The 14,685-nt window shown below is 46.9% G+C and overlaps 1 protein-coding gene across 2 annotated transcripts in view; it reads right to left on the bottom strand.

Annotated features, from left to right (window-relative positions):
• The window catches only part of LOC308112483 (low-density lipoprotein receptor-related protein 8-like), a 106,203-nt gene that overhangs the window by 56,963 nt on the left and 34,555 nt on the right, over positions 1-14,685 (bottom strand). The window lies entirely within an intron of this gene.

The following is a 14,685-nucleotide window of genomic DNA, read 5'->3' as shown; positions in this document are numbered from 1 at the left end:
CAGGCGTGCAGAGAATTGAAAATCAAAGAAACATGTCAGAGACGGGCCATTTTGAGGCAGCACGGAGAAAAGTTTCACCAACAGCCCAGAGCTTATCACAGTCGACTCTGAAAAGTGGGTGTCTGTGTTTAAACCTTCAGATAACACATGAAAACAGACACTTGGACACAAAATACCATGTATTCTCCACCTGTAGCATCTCCTGCCGGCTGCCAGGGAGCCAGACACAAGCATAGGTCAGACGATTCAATTTCCTCAGCCTGTTACTCCGGCAGGTCCCACAGTAGCGTCTAATAAATCACCTGCTAAAAGCCCTCCGCTGAGTTCTCTGCTGTTGTTACACAACCACAGCTGTTCGTAAGGTGGCCCCATCTTGGCTCTGATACTTCAAATTAGATTTAGTGTTTAGAGATGTGCAGGGAGCTTAAGCTTAGCTGAGGGGCTGAAAAATATGAGAGCAAATGGTGGCAAATGATATTTCTTTGCTGTGCTCATTCTACAATGATTATCCACCTTGGTGGTAGGGGCATCAAAGATCAGGAATGTCCCCATAAAGTCGATTTTCTTATGTCTATGTGGAAATTTTAGCAGATAATCAAGTAAATCCCAAGATTGAGTCTAGGTTTGAGTTTGCACATTCACCCTATACTCTGGTTTTCTCCAAAACATGTATTTGAGGTTAATATAAGACTGTAAAATTGCCCATATGAGTGAGTGAGTGTGTGTGGCGGCCTCTTGGATCAACTCCAGCTCTGAATACTTGTCCAACCCTGAATTGAGTAAAGAGGATAAAGACATAATGCCAAACAATTAGTTGGAATTCAACTAATAGTAGAGATAAGATCAGAAAAGCACAGATGCAGCTATGAATTACCTGTTACCTTGAATCTATTCATGAGAAGTAAATTGTTAGTGATGGATGGAAATTGCACTAGAAGAAGAAAGTTTGCTGTGACAGATTGCATTCCGGAGCTCAACACTGCATTCCTGTTTCCATTCACGGACATTTTCTAATTTTTCATCAAATGATTACTACAAGACAACACACAAACGCAAGTGCTATTGTCCTTCATTAGTTTCATTGATTGTGGCACAGAATTATTTTCTGGGTCGATAGTGCACTTTCCAATGACGCGTATCTCATCTTTTATCTTAACATTTAAGTTTGTAGTTCACAAACACACTTCAACTTCAGATCAAAAACATCTCTGACATTTACGTGCAGAAAACTGTACATTATTTTTGAATGAATCACATGTACCTTACAGTGCTTTTCTCAACACAGACTTTGTGGAATATTTCTTACCATAAAATGTACTTTTGAATGTCCTTACTGTATGCCCAGGACATGTTCTTATCTCGAGTCAAGGTAGAAAACCCCACAGGACACTCAATAGAATATCATGGGAAAGCTGAAGACTAAAGACAGTGGGCAAAATAGGCTAAACCTTTTAACTACTAAATGTCACCATGATACTTACCAAGCTGATTACTTACATTACGAAAATTGTTCTTTGAAATGTTAAGTTCAATTATGCAAATGTAGAATTGTGTAATTAAGTAGGCAACCCTTTTGCATAAATTCGAACAGTGAATGAAACAGGCTCTGTGTGTTCTTTTCATTTTGTTGATGTATGTGCATTACTTATATACATATACTTATATAAAGCACTTAAAATGCACAAAAAGACATGCTGCAGATTGTGTGCTCTTTTTAATGCAGTTGATGAAACGTGATCACTAAAGTCACAAGCACCTCACATTTAGAAATGCTTATAGAAAAATAACTGTCATAATACAATAATTTGGGGAATAACTTGGCATCCGTCTTTTCATATCATGATTTCAGGCAAGTTACTGTATTGAAGTGATCCCCCCCCCCCCACCTCCGATTTACAATATATAGGTCATGTAAATAGCAGCTACATGTGAATAGCAGCGATGCTGTGGTCCTGTTATTCCAGCCTATAGAAAGCACAACTATTAGACAATAGTGACTCATCTCCTACAGATATTGTTTTAAGGTTGCCCTAATAATCTGTTTATCCCCAACCCTTGTTTCATTAGCTTCAAAATTGCCAATTAACACACTTCCCCGCCTTTTTTTTTTTGCAAAACACCATGAGCTGACCCCATTACGCGACTCAGAAAAACACTCCCTTCCCGTCACTTCGCCCCCTCCCATTCTTTGTTCTTCAATCCGCTCTCTCTCTTTTTCTCTCCCTCTCTTTGTGGAAAACCCAGTGCGTCTGCTTACGACCACAACGTATTAGCATCGGTTATTTTTCTTCTGTCACATAAGGCGCGTGGGTTTTTCTTGTGGTGTGACGCTCAAGTGCCACTTGTGTGCTCATTAGGGAGCGGGAGCGGGGGCCTTTGTTAAAGGTGAAGACGTGCGATTAACAACAAACAGGGATTGTGACATCCTTTTAACCAACACCTCCCTTAAGTGCCTAACTCATTAGTCGCATGCTCACATTATGAAAGAAAGTACCTCACACGTTCACACTGCATGCATAACATTAAAATACATTGATCGGTCATGTGGGTTTGGCAGCATCAGAGAGCCGGGGTTGCACTCAGAAATCCGCAGGCATAATTCAAGCTTCAAAGTCAACCCACCTCCCGTGACACAATCATTAGATCTCTAAAATCTTCCACACAAATCCTCAGCAAAGCACATTAAAATTCTTATTGGGAGGCAAACTGAACATTTTAGGTTTCCAAATAAACCTTTCACTCCTGTATATCCAAATCCATGCATGGGTATTAATATTGTGTTAATTAATCTGACTCCCAAGAGACGCACAAAAAGAGAGATGAGGGCAGAGCTGAGAACCGAAGGCGCTGCGGTATGCTGGTGCACACTGTGCTTAAGACTTTATTTGATCGCATGACAAAGTCTTTGAGAATCTCCTGCTGATCCAGTGCGCTGCCCCCGCAGGTCAAATGTGCCCACGACGTGCAGTTTTCTCTCCGAGAGACCTGAGCTTCTTCTTAACCGACCCATCTGAGCTCGCTACTCATTTCAGTCAAGGTCTACAGGGGCCACGGTTCACTTGGCAATAATTACCCAGGCCAGCTCATGCCATCTGCTTGGAATGACTTTCTGTTTTAATTAGGAGAAGTTTTAAAAATGTGAGGCCGATGGCGGAGGGGTGGGCGCAAGGGTGGGCTGACGGGTAAAAGCGGAAAGAGAATCGAAGGAGGGCGAGGCATTACAAAGCCGAGAAATAACTGAGGTGAGTAATAGTGGCAGAGATGGGTAGTGACACACAGTAATAATGCTTTATGGAATCCTAATGATGAGTGTGACGGTGAATAAAAACCTGTAATATCACTGCAGCGCGAATGTCAAGAGATTGCACTGAATGGATGTAAATTCTTCTAGCGTGTGCACACATGTAAAGATTACCATGAGCGTGGACACACACACACACACACACACAGTACCAAGTACACACAGTACAAAGAGTTAAAGTTGGAGGAAAGAAAATAGCAATTCCACGTGTTGTGTGTATCGCCTACCGTGAGCATTACAAATGGGACGTGACACCGACAGAATGAGGGCTGTGTATAGGGGAGTTCACCCGGCCATGTTATGTCTCCTGGAGGAGGTACATTTGGAGGAGCTCCACGCTCCGTCAACCCCACCTGGAGCCTTCTCCTCTGGGGCTGATGTTGTCAACACGCCGCTGCTTCTACTCCTTTTCATCTTTCTTAAACAGCATTCACTTGGATGTGCTTTGCACAGCCCCACATTAGGTATGGCTTTGCCGTTACTTTGGGCTGAGGCTGAGAGCTGTGAATGTTTGATATAGAGAAGCCAGTTTTGCTCACCGCTGATTCTGACTGATATATCAGTTCCTCAGCAGCAGCAGAGGTGTCAGGGTAGAAACATTGTAATGAAATGTGCCTTATCCTGCCTCGAGGAGCTTCCAACCAGCCTTAAGCAGTTTTTTTTTTTCCAAGACAGTTGTGGCTCCAGCGATGGCAGTGCATATCTGGTCAGCCACTTTCATCTTTAGGTCGTTTCTTTCCTTAACTCCAGTTTCATAATTTCTTTTAATATGATCCGTTTGCTTTTAATCTCCAAGGCACCAGTAAAAACTTCCTCAGGTCAAGACCCTCACCTGCAAAGATAACAACTTCAAATTGTGTAAGGTTGGACTGTGTGTTGGCACAATCCTGATAATATAATATGCAAAATAAAGTCGACAGATTTATCATCTCACTACCAAAAATTCTAACTGATCCTAATAATAATCCAGTATACGAAAACATAATATTCCGATTTATGTTAAATGCCTGGACCAATAAGTATACAGATCCTTTTCATAGTACCCATAGTACATAATACAAATGACCAAATACTAGCAGGTTGACAGTACAAAGTGAGATGGTAAACATTACAAAAGATACTTGTTACCGTGGTAATCTCAAGTGTAATGCTGGTATGGGCACCAAGAAGCAAAGTATGGCTCAAATATGATATTTAAAATTTTGCCTGTGTTTTCTGTATACATTTTAAATAAAGTTATAAATGATGATTTCTGGGGATTTAGATGTCAGTAAGTGTTATTAGTTATGCTTCTGTCAAATGCAAATGCAATGATGTGCAACTGTGCTTCTTCATCAAAGGATGAAGTGAACAAATGAGGAGTGGGTCCATCCAACATCTCTTTTTTCTTTTTTCTTGCAGTTCACCCATAAGAGCTAAATGAATTTGCAGGGGACACCATGTCTGAGCTTCTTTTCTCCCCTGAAGATTGTTGGGGTCAGCGTGTGATCAGAATATGCAAATTACCCTAGTGGTAGGCTACCGGAAGGTTCTACCCTGTCAGAGGTAATTTACATATAAACGAATCGCCAAACAGAAGTAAATTGTTATTTACGGGTTGACAATTACTGATCACTAGCGGTAGGCCACCAAAGTAATGGATTACTGGAGTAATAGATTACTAAGGTAATGTACCAAGTGTAAGTTATGCAAAGCTATAAAGGTTGATTGGAGTAAATAGTCAGTTATCGGCCAACAGCTTTGAGCTAAAAAGGGTCGCCTGACGGGAGGAACCTCCGCGGGGTCCAATCGCGAAGGCGGTCCACCAGTGGCACGACCGGTCAACAGGCGTGACGGGTCACTCCTTTGTTGACAACTGCGGGTCAGTGGCGTGACCTACCGAAGCGCCTGTGGACCCACAGGAGGCGACTCGCTGGAGTAACCGGGGAAAAGCTCAAGCTGCGAAGGCGTCACAAATGGCTATTGACCTATCAATGAACAACGGTACTTGATTACGAGTGATGATTAAATTACGGAGAGCAACCTATGATTCAAGTTATCAATGAAACAAACCTGCGATTTGTAAGTCAATAACTGAGGGGAGGCTGAATTACTTCGGTGGAGTGGACCACCGAAGGTGATCTGCAAGTAATTTAGAATGGATTGTTAATCAAACAAGTTTGGTTATTTATCTAATAACAATCGGGAGTAATCAAGGAGGAGTTGGAATTAATTAAGTAAAGTCGGGGTTTACTAATTAAATACAATGAGTTATTTGAATGAGCTAAACCATTGAAATTGAATTAAATGCAGTTAGGATTATTAATTGGATAAACTTGCGCTTTATGAATTAATAATACTGGATAATTGGATGCTGAGATGCACGAAAACCACTTAAAAATGATTAAAAGCACTCTTGAGTATTAATTGAATAAATTGACTAATTTATTAATTAATAAAGCATACAAATTATCTATCTGCAACAAAAATAAATGAACAATAGCTTAGAGACAATTCAAGTTGTGATTAGGTTAACTGGGTAACAGATCAATCAATAATAGTGCGGGTAATTAACCACAGAAAATGCGATGGAACACTTAAAATTATTTAAAAGCAATGCGGGTTATTCCCGTGGAAAACCTGCATTCATTCGCCAACGCCTCCTAGGTGTGTTAAATTACCCAAAGCGTTAAAATCATTGAAATTGATTTAAACCATTCAAACTATTAATCAATTGAATATTACCGTTACTTAATCAAAGTCGGGGCACCAGCTGAAGTTAGGGTCTTAAACGAAACATCAGTCTTAAAAAAAGAAAGTTCAATTAAAATGTTTAAATTATTATTTCTGATTGAAATGATAATCGCAATTTAACTGAAGCAGGAAAGGAAGGCTGTAAATCCGAGCACTGACTGTTACAACCAGCAGTTGTCGCTGAAAAGCACACAAAAACCACCAAGAATCGTTCAATTCAACTATTAAGTGTTTATTAACAAACGTCTATTCCTAAATCATCAATCTATGAATCACATCTAATCAATAAACATCAAGCAAGATCTCATAAAACAACACAATACAAAACAAAGCCAGCTAATAAAGTGTGTGTGTGTGTGTGGGAGTGTGTGTGTGTGTGTGTGTGTGTGTTCGAGTGTGGGGGAGCGATGTGTGTGAGTGGGTGTGTGTGTGTTCGAGTGTGGGGAGCGATGTGTGTGTGTGTGTGTGCGGGTTTGTGGAGCGAAAGGGGCGTGACTTGGTGAGAGGGTAATGACCACGAACGTCCACCAGAGGGAGGTAGACGTCGGCGGTCCGGTGTAATCACCCGATCTGGCCACTAGGTGCGCGTCGGCGCGCGGGGCAGTTGTGATGACTTAATGCAACCACCAGATGGCGGTACGAGCGGTTGCAATTACCCACGCGACTACCAGAGGGCGCCAAACGGCTCGGCGACCCGGCGAGGAAATCGATGTGATTACCCACCCGGTCACCAGAGGCGCTCGGCGTGCTCTGCCTGGGATAGCGTGACGTCACTGAGCTCCGCACGGGCCGTAGCCGTCGGGAGCGCGCCGGATTCCTTGTGGCCGAGAAATCCGAGCCGCAGTGAACTACACACGGTCCCAGGGACGCACTGAAAGGAGGCGCTTGGAGGCAGCGGCGGCCGTACCGTGCGCTGGTTAGTGAACAGGGAAACAGAGGAGAAGAGGAGAGAGAGAGAGGAGAGAGGAGGGGGTGTCTGACTGTGTACGCTGACGCGACCGCCTCAGCTTACACGTACAGAGTCCAAAAACGGCTGTTCAGGCAGATATGGACTCTGGGAGCAGAAGCGTGAGCTGAGGATGAGGAGGCTCGCGCGTGCGTGCGATGATTCGCGTGGATGGCCGTCCACGCGTAGACACAAAAGTACTCAGAAACAGGGATCGGCGTCCCAAAGTTACAAGTACCAACAATAAACACACAGCAATAATAATATCACGTTATTCTAATTCCTGCCCAGACTCTAAGCCTTACTTGGTTGGACGAGGGGGAAACGTGCTTCCGTGGCCAGGTGAAATCCGTCGATTTGTGGCCGCGGGCGGTTCTCTGGCGTCCCAGAAAATAGAGACCTGACGTGGACTACGGAGGGGAAACCCGTAGTGTGATCCGAGGGGCGATCAGCAGCTTCTTGCGATGAGGGGGGGAGTGAAGAAGCGATGCTCAGGTCGGTCTGCAGACGAGCGTGCGGTTGCAGCGCGCGCTCGGGGTCCGGAGGATGCAAACAAAAAAAAGGAAGAAAAAAAAAAGGGGAAACCAAAAATAAAGGGAATTCCCGCTTTTCTTGAGCTCGTCCAGCGAGGTGAAGAAAATTCAGGCCCGGTCCAGGTGCGTTAACACGAGGCGCTTTGTCTCCTTACGAAAAGGTGCGTCTGGGTTGACGCGATTTCGTTTTGGAAGAGGCTGGATCTCTTCCCGGGCCTGAATTTATACCGTTATGATGTCTTCCGGGCTCCCCGCGGCGTTGGCCGTGGTTCAGCCAATCCACGCGGGGTTGGCTTGCGCGTCACCGGGCCGGTGACCCGGTGATGACGGGATTTTGGGTCCCCCTGCCGTCGAGCTGCAGTGCCGCAGCTAGAGGAGGGGGGACCCGGGGGCCCCCCAGGGGGGGGTCATGTGATCAATGGCGAATTTTCCAGGGTTGAGCACATGGTTTCTTTGTTCTCAAAGAAACGTGGCTCACCCCCCTCCTCGCCCCCCCCCCCTTCCTCATGAGGGTGAGTGAACAAAGGATTTTGGCTCCAACATCCCCCCTTTGTTCCGAAGAGTGGGATGCAGGTCACAGTCTTTGGAGCAAACCTGGGCCGAACAATCCATAGAATCTGTGAACGTCCCCATGTCCTGTGAAACATACTGTCCTTCTCTGTCCACCAGTTCACATGTGAGGTTATTTCCTGAGCAGGCTGGGCTAGTCTGGGCAGGCTAAGGCTAGTCTGGGCAGACTTACTATTTCTATTCTAACTATCTAAGCACACATACATTTCATTTCTTAAGGGTCGTCACCAGTGAACATGAAAGAGGTAGGAAAGGGACAGGAGAGTGAGAAATAGGAAGGGAACGGGTGGTTAGGAAAAGGGTTAGTAGGCCGTGCCTTCACCTCTTGGTTGGGTGAGGGCTGGCCTATTGTGTGTTTGTGGATGGGCCCACAAAACGTGGCGAGACCAGGGTCAGGGAATCCAGTCGGGCCTGTAGTTTCTGGATGTACTTGTACATCGCGTACGCCACTACGGCCGTGATGATCCAGCCACTGAGCAACATTCCGAGCGCTGCCATGCTGATGGGATGGTCTTGGTATGGGTGTCCACCTGCCCGCCTAGGGAAAGTGGCTGAGAGCCCTGTGGGCTTTAAATTGAATTTAATCAATTTGGTTCCCTCAGCCAGAAGCTGGCTTTGGAGGGTGGCATCAATTGTGAAATTGTGCCCGACGAATGCATCCATCATCTCAATCTCCACCTCGTGTCGGTCGGCATCGAGATGATGGAGGATTATGTCGTCAATGTGTACTGTAGCCCCTGGTGGGACATTGAGGAATATTGTTTGATTGGGCAGGGTGAGCTTGGTGGCTATATCATGGCGGTCGTAGGACATGGTCGCTTCAGAATGAGGTGTGTTGACGAGCCATCGACTACCTGCTCTCTCTACTCTGGTCTCGGTTCCTTCATCTTTGATGGACAAACTACCTTGACATTTCTGCTCCGGGGCGTCTGCCCTCAGCCCACATAGATAGTTGGTGACATCTCTAATGAAAGGGTTGCTGGGACAGATCCAGTGAATGTCTTTGGTGTTTGTGCACATGCTGAGATTGGGGACCAGGTAGAGTGAGGGGTTGTCGTCGTGGTAGGCGAGTGTGGGTGGCGTTCGGAGGTGTACGTGTGTGTTACCCTCCCAGAATCCCACATTCAATACGGTTTTTAAACGGTACACATTCTGCTTTTCAATGATTGGTAGGTTTAGGATAAATCCTAACTCTAGGTTCTGTGGGTTCACAGAGATCGGAATAGCACTGCCGAGACTATATGCCAGATGTACCTGTGAAGGTTGTACAACAGTGGTGGTAGTGGTCTTGAGAATCTGTTCAACCAGTGTTAGTGGAACTAAGTACGTGGGGATCTTCCCGGTACTGAGGCTACTCACGGAGGAACTGACTTCTCTAAGGAGATCTTGCATAAGATCCCTGACTATTCGCACATACGTTATGTCCTCACTGACGATACTTGACAAGGTTGTTAAGGCATGCAAGGTGTTATTGATTAAAGCAGAATGCAAGTTTACAGTGAGTATGGTTCCCTGAACCGTTTTGGTCAAGCCTTGTAACTGTTCACTCTGTATTAGGAGTCTCTGTTGGATTTCCGGCATTTCTTCTTCGAGTTCCCCGACATGTCTCTGAAGGGCCTTCAGGCTGACCGAGTTGGCTGCGGAGAGGCCAATCGAGAACAGCGAGCCGATGCCTGCTGCTGCGGAGAGCAGTGCACCGAGGAACCGCTTGGGTCGCTTACCGTCGCTGAGGTCTTTCTCAGTGACCATGAATTTGTCCAACTGTTCAAGCATGTGAACCGTTGCCTGTTTCGCATGCTCGATGGTGTCGGTGGTCTGGATTCCGCTTAGCCTTCCCTCAGTCAGCTGGGGGGGCTTGCGGATGTGGTTGCGGTATACATCCCAGGGGTCTAGGCGCACGTAGAACCTCTGGGTGTATAAGCCGCACCGGGTGATTAGTGTCTGCGGCGACCCTGCAGCAAGCAGGCGATGGCTGTGCTGCACTTGGACAAGGAGTGCGTTGTGTTGGCACAGATCCTTTAGAAGATCGGCATCAATGGCAGATTTCTCTGACCACAGAGCCAAGAGTGTCTCTGGGACCAAGGTCCCATTCAGGTGTACCCCCCCCACGATGTGGGGATTGTATAGTGGAGATCCATCGTTCGCCAGTGCGCATAGGAATGATGGATGCTCTCTCAGAGACTGATAGCTCCTAGACTGCCGCGACTGCTGGCCGTCAGGGAGCATGACAAGAGGGGTGTTTGAGCCAGATTCTTTGGAAGGCGTACACATGGGATTAGAACTTCTGGACTCGATGGCAGCGTTCATGCTGTCAGAAGAGGGAGGGTCCATGTCTGGACCGATTCGAGTCGGGTTGCGTACTTGGGCCCAAAGGTACCCGCGACGGCAATCGATCAGTGGGGCTAATCGGTTAAGGAGATCTTGGCCAATGAGTAATGGTTCTGTGTCCAGCGTGGTGACATAGATGGGATGCACCAAAGACATCTCTTGGAAAGTGACATCCACCCAGACGCGTTGGGTGATGGGTGAAGTGTCCTGAGTGAAGCTTCTGATGTTAATGCTGCAAGCTTCGACCTGCAGTGGCTTTCCAAGAGACAGCAGAGCTCTCGCAAGCTCGGCGAAGGTGGCTGAACACATTAGGCTTATTTCGGACCCGGAATCTAACAGCGCGAGGGCGTTTACACATCCTCCCACCACCACGGATGTGTAGATGCGGTTGGCGTTCTCTCGGTGCACGAGATTGCCTAAGAAAGTCAGGAACGGCAAATCGGTGGACTGGGAAGCTGTCGTTCTTGAACGTTCTCCCGCCTCACCTGTTTCTCCCCCCCACCCGACAAGGTAAACCTTGTTTGTGGTGGGTCGGGGCCGCCGCTCTAGTCAGGAGGGAGGGGGCCTACGTCCCCGTCCCCTTGAGGGGGGGTGGCGCCCCCTTTGGTTGGACAGGTCCAAGTTCTGTACAGCCTCTTTGATGCAGGTTTGAACCCACTGCTGTAGCTCAGTCTTTAACTGGTCAGCTCTGTAGCGACCGTGGTCCCTTTCCGAACCTTTCATTTTCCACTTTGAATTCGGGTCGGGCCCTTTCTTCGGTTGGAAGTTTTGTTCTGACCTGGCCCATTTTCCACCCTTTTGATTCGGTGGAATACCCTTCTGGCTCTGTTGTCCCCCCTTTTGATTTGGTTGTGCGCCTTTCTGCTCAGACGGAGAGGGTGTACCAGACCCTCCTCCAGCATTCGTTCTGGGTGTCGGCAACTCATCGCCCTCAAGCCTCAAATCCGTGTTTTCCCTTGGCTCCATTTCCAGGACCCTCTGGTCAATGTCAGGCTTCTTACCCGGGCATTGACGCAATTCCCACACCATCTGCGTGTGCTGGCGCAGTTCCTTCATGGTGGGTTTGGCGGTCCTGCAAAATAGAGCCACATCGAACCTCCCACTGTCGTGGAGGTTGTTGACAAACAGAGACTTGAAGGCGTGATCTTCCTCCAACCCCGGTGCATTGCGGCCTTGGAAGTAGGCCACTCGTAGGCGCCTGTAATACTCCTTTGGAGGTTCAGACTTCCGTTGGGTGATCGCGAATGCACCAAACGTTGCCGAAGCAGGGTCATTGTACAATGAATACTCTTCCCGGAGAGCCTGGCAGAGGGTGGAGTACCGGTCTCGGGTGTCTGGCGGCAGGGATTCCATGAAAACATGGACTGTTCTGGACGTTGTTTTCCAGAGAAGCTTTAGCTTCTCCCGCATGGAAGGACGTGCGATGTCGAGGAGGCAGCGTTCAACCTCACGGAGGTAGTCCTCGATACTCGCGTCCTTGTTGCTCGGGTCAAAGCGTTCGATGTCCTTTGCGAGGGATTCGAGCTGGCGGGTCCGGACATCCCACCCCCTCACGGGACTGGGGCCGTCAGAGTCCTCTGACGACAGTTCCCCGTGGACTGCTGTCTGACGCGGGTCGGGGCCGCTAGGGCCATACAAGGGAGGTCTACTGGGGTGTAGAGGCACCCTCCTGGACCCCTGCTCCCGACTGCTAGCGTCGCGTGGGGGCTGCAGATGGGAAGGAGTGGCGGAGTCGTCGAAGCGCACCGTGCTGCGGCTGCGCGTGGGCTGAAAAGAATCACCATCTAAGCTATATGAGGCGTCATACCTCTGCGTTGTGGCGCATGAGGAGTCGATAGTGCCAGACCTCTCTGGCGAAGCCAGATTACGACGACCCCAATTAGGGTCACGTTGCGCACCTAGGGTGGCAGTGTAAAGCTGGTGTCGGAGATTTTCTTCCCTCTCCATGCCCATCGCGATTAGCGACTGAGCTTCTTCTAGGTTTTCCTTTAACTCCTGGATCTGAGGCTCACTCTCTAGTGTGCACTCATCGACCTTCGTCTCCTTATGAGGAGGCAGAGCCCGTTGCTTCTCGGGCTCTGAAGGCTGATCCTCGTCCTTGGAGGCGTCCAGCTCCTGTCGGAGGCGAGCGTTGTCCTTGGATAGCCTCTGGTTGTCCAGACGCAGCCGATCCGTACGCTCCTCCGCCTCCTTTGACTGTAGCTCTGCTCTACGCTGGTAGAGCAGGCTGATCTGGCCCAGGACGTCCGGCACTGTACGTGCCGGCTTGTCCCCTGGGTTGTTGACAAAACTTACCAGCTCTCGGATCTTTTCTTCGCAAATCTCAACGCTGTAGCGTTCGAGATTTGCTTTCTCCTCCAAGGAGAGACGGACGAGGTGGGACACCACGTCTCGTATGGCCGGCTCAGTTAGCACCGGCGGAGCCTCGGCTCCCTGTGCCCGGGAACTCTTACCCTCCATTGAGTGGTTGAGATTTACGCCCGAAGTCAACAACGTTAGCTGTGGTTAACGGCAAATTAGCTTTGCTACTGCACAGGTAACGGCTGTACCTGTGTCTTACAAACCTCTCGGTTTCGTTAATTGCTCGAGCTGCACCCTATCCAAGTTAGTCAGATGCGTCTAACACCTTGGCGAGCAATATTGTTAGTGTCTATTAATCGTAGTCAGAAATCTTAACACAGCGTGTTAATCATGCGTAGAATGCAGGGAAAGCAAGGCACTAACCACTCCACAACTGATTTCACACCACAAGTGACTTTGTTCGACAGTGCTGAAAAAGTGTATCTTGAAAACCAATTCTGGGAGAATAAAGTTAACGGCTACACCTTAAGTGAACGATTCAGGATTATTTTGTGCAGTTATTCGTAACAATGCTGGTTTACAACAGCCTCACACGGGGCACCATTATGTTGGGGTCAGCGTGTGATCAGAATATGCAAATTACCCTAGTGGTAGGCTACCGGAAGGTTCTACCCTGTCAGAGGTAATTTACATATAAACGAATCGCCAAACAGAAGTAAATTGTTATTTACGGGTTGACAATTACTGATCACTAGCGGTAGGCCACCAAAGTAATGGATTACTGGAGTAATAGATTACTAAGGTAATGTACCAAGTGTAAGTTATGCAAAGCTATAAAGGTTGATTGGAGTAAATAGTCAGTTATCGGCCAACAGCTTTGAGCTAAAAAGGGTCGCCTGACGGGAGGAACCTCCGCGGGGTCCAATCGCGAAGGCGGTCCACCAGTGGCACGACCGGTCAACAGGCGTGACGGGTCACTCCTTTGTTGACAACTGCGGGTCAGTGGCGTGACCTACCGAAGCGCCTGTGGACCCACAGGAGGCGACTCGCTGGAGTAACCGGGGAAAAGCTCAAGCTGCGAAGGCGTCACAAATGGCTATTGACCTATCAATGAACAACGGTACTTGATTACGAGTGATGATTAAATTACGGAGAGCAACCTATGATTCAAGTTATCAATGAAACAAACCTGCGATTTGTAAGTCAATAACTGAGGGGAGGCTGAATTACTTCGGTGGAGTGGACCACCGAAGGTGATCTGCAAGTAATTTAGAATGGATTGTTAATCAAACAAGTTTGGTTATTTATCTAATAACAATCGGGAGTAATCAAGGAGGAGTTGGAATTAATTAAGTAAAGTCGGGGTTTACTAATTAAATACAATGAGTTATTTGAATGAGCTAAACCATTGAAATTGAATTAAATGCAGTTAGGATTATTAATTGGATAAACTTGCGCTTTATGAATTAATAATACTGGATAATTGGATGCTGAGATGCACGAAAACCACTTAAAAATGATTAAAAGCACTCTTGAGTATTAATTGAATAAATTGACTAATTTATTAATTAATAAAGCATACAAATTATCTATCTGCAACAAAAATAAATGAACAATAGCTTAGAGACAATTCAAGTTGTGATTAGGTTAACTGGGTAACAGATCAATCAATAATAGTGCGGGTAATTAACCACAGAAAATGCGATGGAACACTTAAAATTATTTAAAAGCAATGCGGGTTATTCCCGTGGAAAACCTGCATTCATTCGCCAACGCCTCCTAGGTGTGTTAAATTACCCAAAGCGTTAAAATCATTGAAATTGATTTAAACCATTCAAACTATTAATCAATTGAATATTACCGTTACTTAATCAAAGTCGGGGCACCAGCTGAAGTTAGGGTCTTAAACGAAACATCAGTCTTAAAAAAAGAAAGTTCAATTAAAATGTTTAAATTATTATTTCTGATTGAAA

This window comes from Lipophrys pholis (assembly GCF_963383615.2).
Source record: "Lipophrys pholis genome assembly, chromosome: 1".
Classification (NCBI taxonomy): Eukaryota; Metazoa; Chordata; class Actinopteri; order Blenniiformes; family Blenniidae; genus Lipophrys; species Lipophrys pholis.
This window is presented reverse-complemented; position numbering and strand designations above follow the sequence as displayed.